Source organism: Protopterus annectens, chromosome 5.part0 (genome assembly GCF_019279795.1).
Source record: "Protopterus annectens isolate FY-2018-M chromosome 5.part0, PAN1.0, whole genome shotgun sequence".
In the NCBI taxonomy this organism is placed as follows: domain Eukaryota; kingdom Metazoa; phylum Chordata; order Ceratodontiformes; family Protopteridae; genus Protopterus; species Protopterus annectens.
The window spans coordinates 1,287,535,524-1,287,549,303 of NC_056735.1; positions in this window are offsets into that span (position 1 = coordinate 1,287,535,524).

Genomic DNA, 13,780 nt, shown 5'->3' on the forward strand with positions numbered 1-13,780 from the left:
CAACAAGGTTTGAATTAGTGATCTTATGCAATTGCATGGGCTTCTTAACTTTGCTTGATGGGTGATTTCCCCAGGCAGTACCTTTCTGAGATCACTATCCAGTTTTCTGAAAGGTGGCAAGCACAAACACTATTGGGTATGTTTGGGAAGAACTCAGCTTGTGGAAGACATTTTTGTACAATTACAATGGGATCACACTGTGGTAGAGTCTTATGACGTTCTCCATCACTTTACTGATATACCGGCATTGGGGCATACTTTATGGTCAGGTGGTTTTCATCAGAATGACCCACTTCTTGATTTGAGGAAAGGAAGCACAGCATAACTTTTTTAGAAGTTTGGCCCATCTGGTTAGCTACTCTCTTCTGGAAGGAACATTTCACCATCTGGAGAGTTATTTATCATTTTGATAATCAAGAGGTGGCACAAGTCTTAGTGAAATGATCTTCGACATCTAAATGGATGCATTCAGTTTTAAGATTACTGGTATTACTAAGCTTACAGATCAATTAGAATTTTACGGCTATTCACATTCCATAGAAATGCAGTGGCATAGCTGATAGCTTATCATGGTTTCAGTTCTCTGGGTTCCACAACTTGTCACTAGAAGTGCAGCGATTGGGGGCAACATTACCTCTAGCAATTTGGATGATGTGCAAAGATAGCTACCATTTTATTATTCAAGGCATTAGCTTTCTTACATGGGTTAGAATGGATTCCTCCACTTCCCAGTTTAATTTATGTTTGAAATTAAGGCATAAAATTACAGCCAGGGATGTTACCACCACCCTGTACAATGCATGGAGACATCAAGGCATTGCCACCACTGACTATTCTGCAAAGCCCTTCAGGATAGGTAGGATTTCAGATCTAACACTTGAAGGACACTCTGTTCAAGAATTGATGAGAATGGTCAGATGGATGTTTGATGCCTTTCTTTCTTATATCAGGCATTAACCACACTATTTTGCCTTGTCTGTTGGTTTAGTTATCCTGGCTTATCATTGTTCCAATTTTGGTATGTGTCGCATTAGCTGATGGTATACTGGCCTAACCTCACTGCTGTGGTTATCTGTCTCAAAGGTAATGATGTAACTAAAATTCTTAAGAAGATGGTATTAACCAAGATCTTATCAGACCTTCCACTCTTCACACTTTTCATCCCAGCATGTTAATTTTTTGGTATGCCTAACACCAAGATTCACTTGGAGGAGCATATTAAAACCCACCACCATCAAGCTCTTGAGGCATTTCATTAACCATTGGGTAGACCATTCAACATAAATAGTAGGCTTTCTTGTGATTGAGCACTCAGACCTGAAAAAAAATGCACAAGGACTTTTTCAAGCCTGGTGAGATACATTTTGATGATTTTGGTTTAGATTTGCTCAGTCTGTAGCTTTCTATAGTTATTAATAGTATAATTCAACAGAATTTTAGTTTATACTTCAAAGTTAGCTTTTTAGTGTTATTGTGTTAAACTGTAGTAAATAACATTCAAACATCTCTGATTAGCCTACTTTGAGATCCTGTAAAGGATCAAATCATTACTTGCTCTCCAAAAACTTACTTAGGCTAGCTTCACAAAAGGAGGCCATGAATGGGGGAACAGCATGCTGAAGCATGCTGGTGAGTGGTCATGTTGTGGCCTCAACCCCCTTATATTCCCCCTTTTTATGGTTCAGTGGCCTTTTATTGCAGTGGATGGGCCAGAAATCCCTTCAAGGTTATTAAAACAAGGTGTGTGTGTGTGTGTGTGTGTGTGTGTGTGTGTGTGTGTGTGTGTGTGTGTGTGTGTGTGTGTGTGTGTGTGTGTGTGTGCATGCATATATATTGATATAGATATAGATATAGGGGTCTACTTCAGATCACTGAAATCCCATTTCACTGACTTTCATTTCACTGAGACCAAATCACCTAATTTTCAAACTACTGAAAATTCATTTCACTGAATTTCATTTCACTGCATTGTAAGCTATAGACTTCCCAGGAGTAGTGGAAGTGTGCAGAGTACTGTGAGGCATGTAAAAGGTATATGCCCTTTTCCCCACTGTAGTGCATCCTGGAGTTAGTATATATATATATATAGTTGGGGGGAGCACAGTAGTTTGGATTTATATTGTCTGCTTTCTACTAAGAGGATAAGTAAGTAGTTTTTAAGTTGTGGAAAGAGGTGGTCATTAGTTTTGTGAGTCTATTTGTCTATGGTTCTCCATTTTGTCTTTTGAAATTTAGCATTGTAAGCTATCAGTGAAATGAGATTCAGTGAAATGAGTTGTCAGTATTGTGTATTCTCAAAACCGAAGTGGAATCCTTCAAGGCCCCAGGGCCAGTGGAAACTACGGCCCAAACTGCAGAATCCTATATAAACGCATTCTACGGACATCTCCAGGAATGCATGGATCATGCTATCCCAAACAAAACCAAGACCCAATCATCCAAAGGCAGGCGTCCAGTCTGGTGGACCCCTGCCATAAATAAACTGTACAACAGAAGGAGGAAGCTACTACATGATAGAGCAAAATCTCTAATAGGGAAGGCATCTCTGATCAGTACTAGCAAAAAATTACGATCCCTCATAAAATCCTCCAAGGCCAGCTTCGAGAGAAAAATTGCACAGGACACCAAAGACAATCATAAGGCTTTTTTCAGTTATGTTAGAAACCTGGGATGCAACTCCCATACTTGTTCTGAGTTGATTCTAAATGACAAAAAATACACTGAACCCACAGACATCGCCAATATCCTGGCAGACAGGTTCAGTGCAAACCCCTCCCCCAAAAGAGCAAGTATCTATCCCGGCAGAGGGCTGCCTCCCAAACATCTCTGATGTTCAGGTGAAGGCTGCCCTCTCCAAAGCAAAAAACACTGCTTCCATGGGACCTGATGGCATCCCAGGTTGCATCCTACATGAACTCCAAGAGGAACTAATCCCTCAAATAAAACAGCTATACAATCTCAGCCTCACTACAGGATATGTGCCCACAGAATGGCGTACAGCAACAGTGGTCCCTCTCCACAAAGGTGGAGCCTCTACGGACCCTGGAAACTATCACCCCATAAGCCTGACTAGCTTAGTCTGCAAGGCTATGGAGAGGATCATCATGGAGCTCATAAACAAAGACATTGGGGACCTACAGACACTAGATCCTACCCAGTTCAGCTTTGTCAAGGGCAGATCCTGCCTTTTGAACCTGGTTGACTTCTTCGAAACAGTCACCAAAGCCATAGATGAAGGGAAGGTAGTCCACACAGCCTATCTGGACCTTGCAAAGGCATTTGACACAATACCCCACTGGCATCATAGATAAGCTATCCAGCTTAAATATAAACCCCTATGTCACAAGATGGGTCGCAAACTGGCTCAAAGACAGAACCCACAGAGTGAGAGTTGCTGGAGCCATGTCAGACTCAAAACCGGTCACAAGTGGCATCCCACAGGGTTCTGTCCTGTGACCACTCTTGTTCGGTATATACTTTTCTGAGGTACAGGCAAACGTGGGAGGACTATGGCTCACCAAGTTCACAGATGACTGCAAACTGGGTACCATAATCAATTCTCCAGCTGACACAAACATCCTTCAAAAAGGTCTCACAGAGACAGATAACTGGTGCCAGTGCCATGGTTTAAAGCTAAATGCCAAAAAATGTATAGTCATACCCTTTGGCAAAAACAATGTGCCCACAAATTACCACATAGGCGGAAACCCATTAAGTACAGAGAGAGTTATTAGGACCCAGACCCAAGTTGATAGTAATCTCTCCTTTGAAAACCACATTGCCAAAGTGGTTAGAAAGACCTTCTACATAGCCCACCTCATCACAAAGGGTTTCACATCTAGATCAAGAGAGGTAATCGTGCCCCTTTATTCATCCCTCAACAGGCCCATCATAGAATACAATGCCCCTTTTGGGATGTACCTTACCCGACACCTGCAGCAATTAGAAAGACCCCAAAAGTATCTCACCAAGACTATCAAGGGTCTCAAACAGATGCCATATGCTGCACGGTTAAAAAAACTCCAGTTCTACTCAGTTGCATACCGCCTACTTCAAGGCGATCCATGCCTGACATACAAAGCTATGTCAAATCCAGAATTAATGGACATGCTCCACCTCAGTAAATCTAAATCCCTTAGAGCCACACGCTCGAGGGACTTGAACCTCAGCACAGAAATAAATAGAACTTGCTGGAGGGACAGGTTCATAACCCAGAGGCTCCCTTTGCTCTGGAATAGAATTCCAGTTCATGTGAGGCAGAGCACCTCACTGAATCTCTTCAAGAAGAATCTCGATAGGTGGATGGGGGGTCGTAGGTTTGTCCCAGGGATTACTCCCGTGTCACTATTAGACAGAGGCACAGTAAAGTAACCTTAAAAAGGGCACAGTATACTCAAATCAAGGGGTGGCGTAAGCCATACAGAATCGGGCTAGGCTTATAATTGCCCCAGGGCAGATAGCCTAGTATGAACCTATGAACCTATATGTAGGTGATTTGGTCTCAGTGAAATAAAAGCCAGTGAAATGGGATTTCAGTGACCTGAAGAAGACCCAGATAAAGATATAGATATGTCAGATGATTGACTTTTCCAATCACATGCTCAGTTCCTTGCTTGAATGTATTGCCTTCAGAATACTGCAGCTTAAATTCAATAGCAGTGCATGGCCAGGACTGAATGATTACATTTCTATAGCCCCAGTACTTAAACTAAAGGCTCTAATGAGATGAAAAAGTTTAAAGGTTGCAGTGTTTTAGGAAATTAAATTACTTATTCTTTGAAAGGGAATTGTTGAACGCTAAATACAGATTCTTTGTACTAGAAAGGATCAACCTGGACCCCAGGGGAGGATCTTGGCAGGCCAAGTTAGAAGAAAGGGAGACCCACTGGCAGATTCTGTTGGAATCAAACAAGAAACCGGGTTTGAATGACTACATTTCTATTAAGCCTATATTAAAACTTAAGGCTAGTAGAATGTAGTCACCATTATTCCAATATTTAGAGCATTTTATGTTTCCAAATAAACAAAAATATTTTGGTCTCATTTGGAGATATATTTTATATATATTTTTATATATATTTTATATATATGTTTTATGTTTTTAACTACAATACGTTGGTAGTAATGTTTTGATAGTTCATTAACATTGCTGAAAGTGTTTACAAGTTTTAGCATACAGCATTTCATGATGTATACCTTTAAATTGTTAATGGGAATCACATGTTATCTTGTATCAGTGTATTTAAACTACACATTCAGATGCTTTCATGGTCTGAGGAAGTTGCATTTCAGCAACGAAAACGTGTTTTTCTAGTTGAAAATATTGGCGTTAACCTTGGTTACTTGTGGCAATAAAAGAAAGTTTTTACATCAGTGTTTTCCCTTCATTGGAACTTGGATATTTATTGGCTCGATCCCTGAAGCTGTGTTCTGTTTGGTTTTAGTTTTTAAGTTGTGGAAAGAGGTGATCATTAGTTTTGTGAGTCTATTTGTCTATGGTTCTCCATTTTGTCTTTTGAAATTTAGCATTGTAAGCTGTCAGTGAAATGAGATTCAGTGAAATGAGTTGTCAGTATTGTGTATTCTCAAAACCGAAGTAGAATCCTTCAAGGCCCCAGGGCCAGTGGAAACTACGGCCCAAACTGCAGAATCCTATATAAATGCATTCTACGGACATCTCCAGGAATGCATGGATCATGCTATCCCAAACAAAACCAAGACCCAATCATCCAAAGGCAGGCATCCAGTCTGGTGGACCCCTGCCATAAATAAACTGTACAACAGAAGGAGGAAGCTACTACATGACAGAGCAAAATCCCTAATAGGGAAGGCATCTCTGATCAGTACTAGCAAAAATTACGATCCCTTATAAAGTCCTCCAAGGCCAGCTTCGAGAGAAAAATTGCACAGGACACCAAAGACAATCATAAGGCTTTTTTCAGTTATGTTAGAAACCTGGGATGCAACTCCCAGACTTGTTCTGAGTTGATTCTAAATGACAAAAAATACACTGAACCCACAGACATCGCCAATATCCTGGCAGACAGGTTCAGTGCAAACCCCCCCCCCAAAAGAGCAAGTATCTATCCCGGCAGAGGGCTGCCTCCCAAACATCTCTGATGCTCAGGTGAAGGCTGCCCTCTCCAAAGCAAAAAACACTGCTTCCATGGGACCAGATGGCATCCCAGGTTGCATCCTACATGAACTCCAAGAGGAACTAATCCCTCAAATAAAACATCTGTACAATCTCAGCCTCACTACAGGATATGTGCCCACAGAATGGCGTACAGCAACAGTGGTCCCACTCCACAAAGGTGGAGCCTCTACGGACCCTGGAAACTATCACCCCATAAGCCTGACTAGCTTAGTCTGCAAGGCTATGGAGAGGATCATCATGGAGCTCATAAACAAAGACATTGGGGACCTACAGACACTAGATCCTACCCAGTTCAGCTTTGTCAAGGGCAGATCCTGCCTTTTGAACCTGGTTGACTTCTTCGAAACAGTCACCAAAGCCATAGATGAAGGGAAGGTAGTCCACACAGCCTATCTGGACCTTGCAAAGGCATTTGACACAATACCCCACTCGGGCATCATAGATAAGCTATCCAGCTTAAATATAAACCCCTATGTCACAAGATGGGTCGCAAACTGGCTCAAAGACAGAACCCACAGAGTGAGAGTTGCTGGAGCCATGTCAGACTCAAAACCGGTCACAAGTGGCATCCCACAGGATTCTGTCCTGTGACCACTCTTGTTCGGTATATACTTTTCTGAGGTACAGGCAAACGTGGGAGGACTATGGCTCACCAAGTTCACAGATGACTGCAAACTGGGTACCATAATCAATTCTCCAGCTGACACAAACATCCTTCAAAAAGGTCTCACAGAGACAGATAACTGGTGCCAGCACCATGGTTTAAAGCTAAATGCCAAAAAAATGTATAGTCATACCCTTTGGCAAAAACAATGTGCCCACAAATTACCACATAGGCGGAAACCCATTAAGTACAGAGAAAGTTATTAGGGACCTGGGGACCCAAGTTGATAGTAATCTCTCCTTTGAAAACCACATTGCCAAAGTGGTTAGAAAGACCTTCTACATAGCCCACCTCATCACGAAGGGTTTCACATCTAGATCAAGAGAGGTAATCGTGCCCCTTTATTCATCCCTCATCAGGCCCATCATAGAATACAATGCCCCTTTTGGGATGTACCTTACCCGACACCTGCAGCAATTAGAAAGACCCCAAAAGTATCTCACCAAGAGGATCAAGGGTCTCAAACAGATGCCATATGCTGCTCGGTTAAAAAAACTCCAGCTCTACTCAGTTGCATACCGCCTACTTCAAGGCGATCCATGCCTGACATACAAAGCTATGTCAAATCCAGAATTAATGGACATGCTCCACCTCAGTAAATCTAAATCCCTTAGAGCCACATGCTTGAGGGACTTGAACCTCAGCACAGAAATAAATAGAACTTGCTGGAGGGACAGGTTCATAACCCAGAGGCTCCCTTTGCTCTGGAATAGAATTCCAGTTCATGTGAGGCAGAGCACCTCACTGAATCTCTTCAAGAAGAATCTCGATAGGTGGATGGGGGATCGTAGGTTTGTCCCAGGGATTACTCCCGTGTCACTATTAAACAGAGACACAGTAAACTAAACCTTAAAAAGGGCACAGTATACTCAAATCAAGGGGTGGCGTAAGCCATACAGAATCGGGCTAGGCTTATAATTGCCCCAGGGCAGATAGCCTAGTATGAACCTATGAACATATATGTAGGTGATTTGGTCTCAGTGAAATAAAAGCCAGTGAAATGGGATTTCAGTGACCTGAAGAAGACCCAGATAAAGATATAGATATGTCAGATGATTGACTTTTCCAATCACATGCTCAGTCCCTTGCTTGAATGTATTGCCTTCAGAATACTGGCAGCTTAAATTCAATAGCAGTGCATGGGCAGGACTGAATGATTACATTTCTATAGCCCCAGTACTTAAACTAAAGACTCTGATGAGATGAAAAAGTTTAAAGGTTGCAGTGTTTTAGGAAATTAAATTACTTATTCTTTGAAAGGGAATTGTTGAACGCTAAAAAGTAATTCAACATCAGCATTTCTCACAGACACCTGTAAAATAATTTTATTTATTTACTTCTAATTTTTATTCTTTTGCACATATTACATTTTTTCGCATATTTTATTTTATTTTATTGATTTTTTCACTATTTACTCACTAGTTATGCTTAATTTGAATAAATTAAATGAAATAATTTCTAACTTAAAAACAAGAAAAGAAGCAGCATTTCCTGAAAGCAGTTCATTTATTATTTAAAGTACTGTTTGGTATTGTGCTTTATCTGAAGTTAATACTTCATTAACAAAATCGCTCATTTAAAATTAAAAACTGAGACATGCTGTACTCCCTGGCTAGCATGTTTTTATTATTTTTCATTTTGTTTTCTCAACTAAGTTTTTCTGAAAAAAAAACACAAAAATCTACTTTTTTTTTTACATTTTTGCAGGGGAGCAATCACTCCTGCACCCCCACACCCACTGAAAATTATATATCCCAACTCAGAGATTGCAGTATGTGAGAAAAGGGTAAATTTCCTGATCCTTTGCTGTACTGCAATCTGCATTCAAAAGCTTTGAGCTTTCAAAGACTCAGTCATATGGTCTCAACTATATGGAGTTTGTGTTTCTGAAAACTTGATCAACTGATAGGGACTCATACATATGTGTGTGTGTGTGTGTTTGTGTGTGTGTGTGTGTGTGTGTGTGTGTGTGTGTGTGTGTGTGTGTGTGTGTGTGTGTGTGTGTGTGTGTGTGTGTGTAATGTATGTTAAGCCCTGAGTTGGTTGTAACTGGGGGATATCCAAGAGAGCTTGGTGTTCATGCTCAGGCACTATTACAAGGGACCTACATGGGCTAGGTGATGCCAACCAGATTCCTGGGTTATGTTTATGTTTATGGTTTAGTACTAAAATGAAAGTGATCACAAATTAGTTGTTTCTAGTTAGTGTTGTTCTCATCTGATAGTCATTCAATAAATTGGTCATAAATGCAAATTGATGTGGTTATTGACCCGAGTAAGGTGTCAAAATAAAATAAATGAGTCTCTATTTTGCTTTCATAGGTTCATAGATTCATAGGTTGGTACTAGGCTATCAGCTTTAGGGCCTATACAAGCCTAGCCGTAGCATTCCCTAGCTACTTCTTCCCACAGTATTTACTTCTCTGCTTTACTAAAAAAGGACTTTAATGTGAACTGTCACAAGTATTCAAGTGTTGTTAGCTACCACATTGTATTCTGAGAGAACTAATTTAGGTGCACAACATTAGTTTTGATATGCTGATTATAAACTGCTCCAGTGCTCACCACAAATGATAGCTCAGCTAGTTTTCTTAGGGCCAAATTATCTCACCAGAACAGCTTCCAAATGCTGAGGGTATAGATACCAAACAGTTTTGCTTTTTGCAGAAAGTTTCATGGATTTTAATACAGTAAATGTTTTCATTTGACCTACACCTTTTTCTTTCTTCTTAATCAAATCAACTACACCATTGTACACATTGCTTTAGTCTAAGCTCTCAAAGAATTGAACAACCTGAGTTCTATTATAGTTTGCAAAGGATTGACAATATAGGTTCATAGGTTTATAGACTAGTACTAGACTAACTGTCTTTATGGACCATTTTAAGCCTAGCCAATTACCCCATGTGAGAATCAAACCCTGCACCTTGGGTCTATAAGGTAAACACCTTAACCTTTATGCCAACCTCCCACCCATATAATAATATGCTCCGCTAATCACATTAGATTTTTGCATCAGGTTTTTGAACCAATCCGATTGTGGCCATGTGGCCATTAACATTTAGCCTGGTAATGTACCATTTTAGATGGAATATTATTTTTTCCCATATTATTGCATTATCAGCCCTTGCAGTCTAAGCAATCTCCATTGAATCTGCAATGTGTCCAAGCTGAAAAGAGAGGCAGCAAAATATGTTATGTTGCCACTTGTGCATCTTTATCTTATTTTTGTCCTGATTGGACTATAAGGTAGATTTGCATTTTTTGACATCACAAGCAGCTGTTCCAGCCACAGCATATCCCTATAACATGGTTTCTGCGGGCAAATACATCTATATATTTGAACACATGACAGTGGACTATATATTGGAAAAGGTCAATTTATATTCCATGCACAAAAAAGGGCAATGCTAAAGAGTATTCAAGTTATCAAACAGCTGTGTCACATGCTAGCATGATAATGCTCAAAATCCTGCAAGTGATTCCAGTAGTAAGTGGACTGAGAACTGCCAGTTGTACAAGTTGGTTTTCAAAGGGGCCAAGGCACCAGAAACCAAATTGCTAATATATTAGAGAAAATGAAGGGTTGCGGAAGAATATTTACTTCAGCATTACTAACTATTCTAATGCCTATAACTGTGTGGGCCCTAACAAACTTTATCAAGTATGTAGAAATGTGGGGACACTAAGTCAGGTTATTGGTCCCCTGAGCTATCTGAATGCAGAAAAAAAAAACAGCTACAACTAAATATGGAACAACTGACTGATTCAAAAATTGGGAAAGGAGTAAGAATGTGTGTGTGTGTGTGTGTGTGTGTGTGTGTGTGTGTGTGTGTGTGTGTGTGTGTGTGTGTGTGTGTGTGTATATATATATATATATATATATATATATATATATATATATATATATATATATATAGTCACCCTACTTATTCAATTTATATGCTGAATATGTTTTGTGAACTGCTGGATCAGTTGGATTAGATGCTGGAATCAAAATTACTGGGAGAAATATTAACAACCTCTGATATACAGATGATACCATTCTAATCCATGAAAGTAAGGAAGAGTTAAGGAGCATTTTGATGATGGTGAAAGAAGAAAGTGCTAAATGTCAAAGAAAACTAAAAGTATGCCATCTAGCTCTATCAATTCATTTCAAATAGATGTGAAAGAAATGGAGGCAATGACAATTTTATTTTCATGAGCTTAGATATCTCTGCAGATGATGATTTACAGTCATGAAATTAAAAAGGTTTCATTTTGTAAGAAAAGTTATAGCAAATTTGAATATGCTTTTAAAGAGAAAAGACATCACACAAACAACAAAGGTCCACATAGAAAAAGCTATGATTTACCCAGTATTAGTATATGGCTGTGATAGCTGGACTGTAAGTAAGGCTGTATATCACAAAAGTGATACATTTGAACTCTGGTGTTGAAAAAAATTTGAGAATTCCATGGAATGCAAAAAGAATGAACTAATCAGTACTTCAAGAAATCAATCAATAGTGCGTTTGATATGGTTAATTGGGACTATATTTCTTTAATATTACAAGAATGCAATTTTCCAGTAGACTTCCAGCAACTTATAAAAAATTTGTATTATAATTAATTTGAATATGTAAAAATAGGTTCTTATGCCTCACAATCAGTTCCCATCACCAAAGGTACAACGCAAGGTTCTCTGTTGTCACCATTGCTATTTACTTTAATTACAGAACCTTTCACAAACTACATAAGATCAAAATCAAAAATTAAAAGTGTACAATTTGATCGAAATTTAAATTCAAAAATACATTTATTTGCAGATGATATACTACTGACATTGATAGATAAATGTTCTCTCACTTCCTTTTTTAAGGTGCTTAAAATATTGTAAATCTGGTCTCATATTTACTGAAGATAAAACAAAAATCTTATATATAAATTCTAATACGTCTAACATACCAATAGACTACTCTAAATACATAGTTAATGATGATAAAATAAAATAATTAGGAATAATTTTAACTAAAAACTTTAAAGATATAATTAACGTAAATTATAATGATAGCTTACACAAAATTAAACTCATCAACAAATGGAATACATTCATATTTACAATTGAAGGGAGACTTTTAATTATAAAAATTATAATATTACCAAAATATTATATATTATACAATCTTTAGCCCTTCCTGTCCCTAAACAATATATCAGAGCTTTCAATACTTTAATACTTAAATTTCTTTGGCATCTCAACATACCTAGAGCACTAAAACATCATTTAGAAGTTAGAATTGTGAAGGAATAAATCTACCAGATATATAATTATATTCTATTTCCACTATTATAAAAACAATTATCTCATGGACAAAAAAATCTATTCTGTTAAATGGAAAGACATACAAGAAAGTATTCTTATAACAAATAATCATCAAGTTTATAAGTCCTATAGTAAAATAATTAATAATAGTTTTCTTTGTTTTTTGAGGCATTTGGTTATGGAATGTCAAAACTAATAAACTCAACCTACATCACCATGACAATGTGTAATTTCAGAAATTTTATATACAAAGAACCAGAATATAAAGCTTAGCTATTCTTAACATTCCCTATAGCATATACACAAAATAATATTAACACATTTAACACTTTCATAATGAAAGCACTTAAAGAAAAACAGTTAATATTTTTGTTTCAACTAATGGACAAAGAAAAATTATACTCCCTGGACTTTATAGTAAATAAATTTAATTTAAACAAAGAAACATGGTTAGATATACAAAACTGTAGATGTGCAATAGAAAATATAATACATTTGATGAATCCTTCTATAAAAAAGGAGATTCCAAAATTCATAGAAATTTTAATAGTTTTAATACATCAAGACATCACAGAGAAAGGATTTTTATCCAAAATTTATAAGGTGACAAAAACTAAATTGAATCAATGTAAAGATAACTATAGGGATTACTTTATAACTATTAATAATAGACATCCCAATGAAAGTGAGAACAAAATTATGCTTATATCTTCTGCAAGAACCACAGCGTCATTAAATTGGAAATTATTTTCTTGGAAATTTATTCATAAAGCTTTTATTACACCTCATAACATTGAATTAATGTCCAAAATGAAAGCTGGTTGTTGGAGATATGGGTTGAATATTAAAGCTGATTGGCAACATATGATTTGTGAAGGTATAATAGTTAAACCTTTTTAGAATTATGTTAACTCTTTTCTGCAAACACTATTTAATGATAATTTCAGGTTAAATGATTCATTAATTTTGTTAAATACCCCAATTCCAACATATAACAATGGCAAGGAAAGCAATCACAAATAACTGGAAAAGTATTTCTACTCCATCAATGAAAGAATTCATTAACATTACAACCAACACCTGTCAGCTGGAGATATTATCAATTAAAGAACGAATCACTAGAATGACTTCCTCTTTAAATTTGTGGATGAAACTTGAGAACTTGTTAAATAAATGCACACAAAAGCAATCATGAAATGTAAATTCTTTAAACATTTGAATTTATCTTCTTTATATATGTAGATACCTTGTAAATAGTTGATTTTTTTATTCTTTATTATTTTATTAGTGTTTAATAGATTTTATGTATTAATGCAATTTCTATGTATATTATTGTGATGGGTTCTGTTATTAGTTTGTAAGTATAATAAAAATATTTGGAAAAAAGAAATCAATTCAGACTGTTCACTAGAAGGCCTAAAAGTAAAACTAAAACAAAAATATTTCTGGTCATGTAATGTGAACACAAGATTCACTAGGGAAGGCAATGATACTGGGAAAAGTCACAGGCAAAAAAGAAGCCAAGAAAATTGTAATAATATCCTTTGGGAAGTCATCCATCCCTGATAACTATCATATTGACAACACAACCCTTAGAGCTGACCCGGTAGTCAGGGACTTAGGGACACAGAGAGTAATCTAGCCTTTGATTA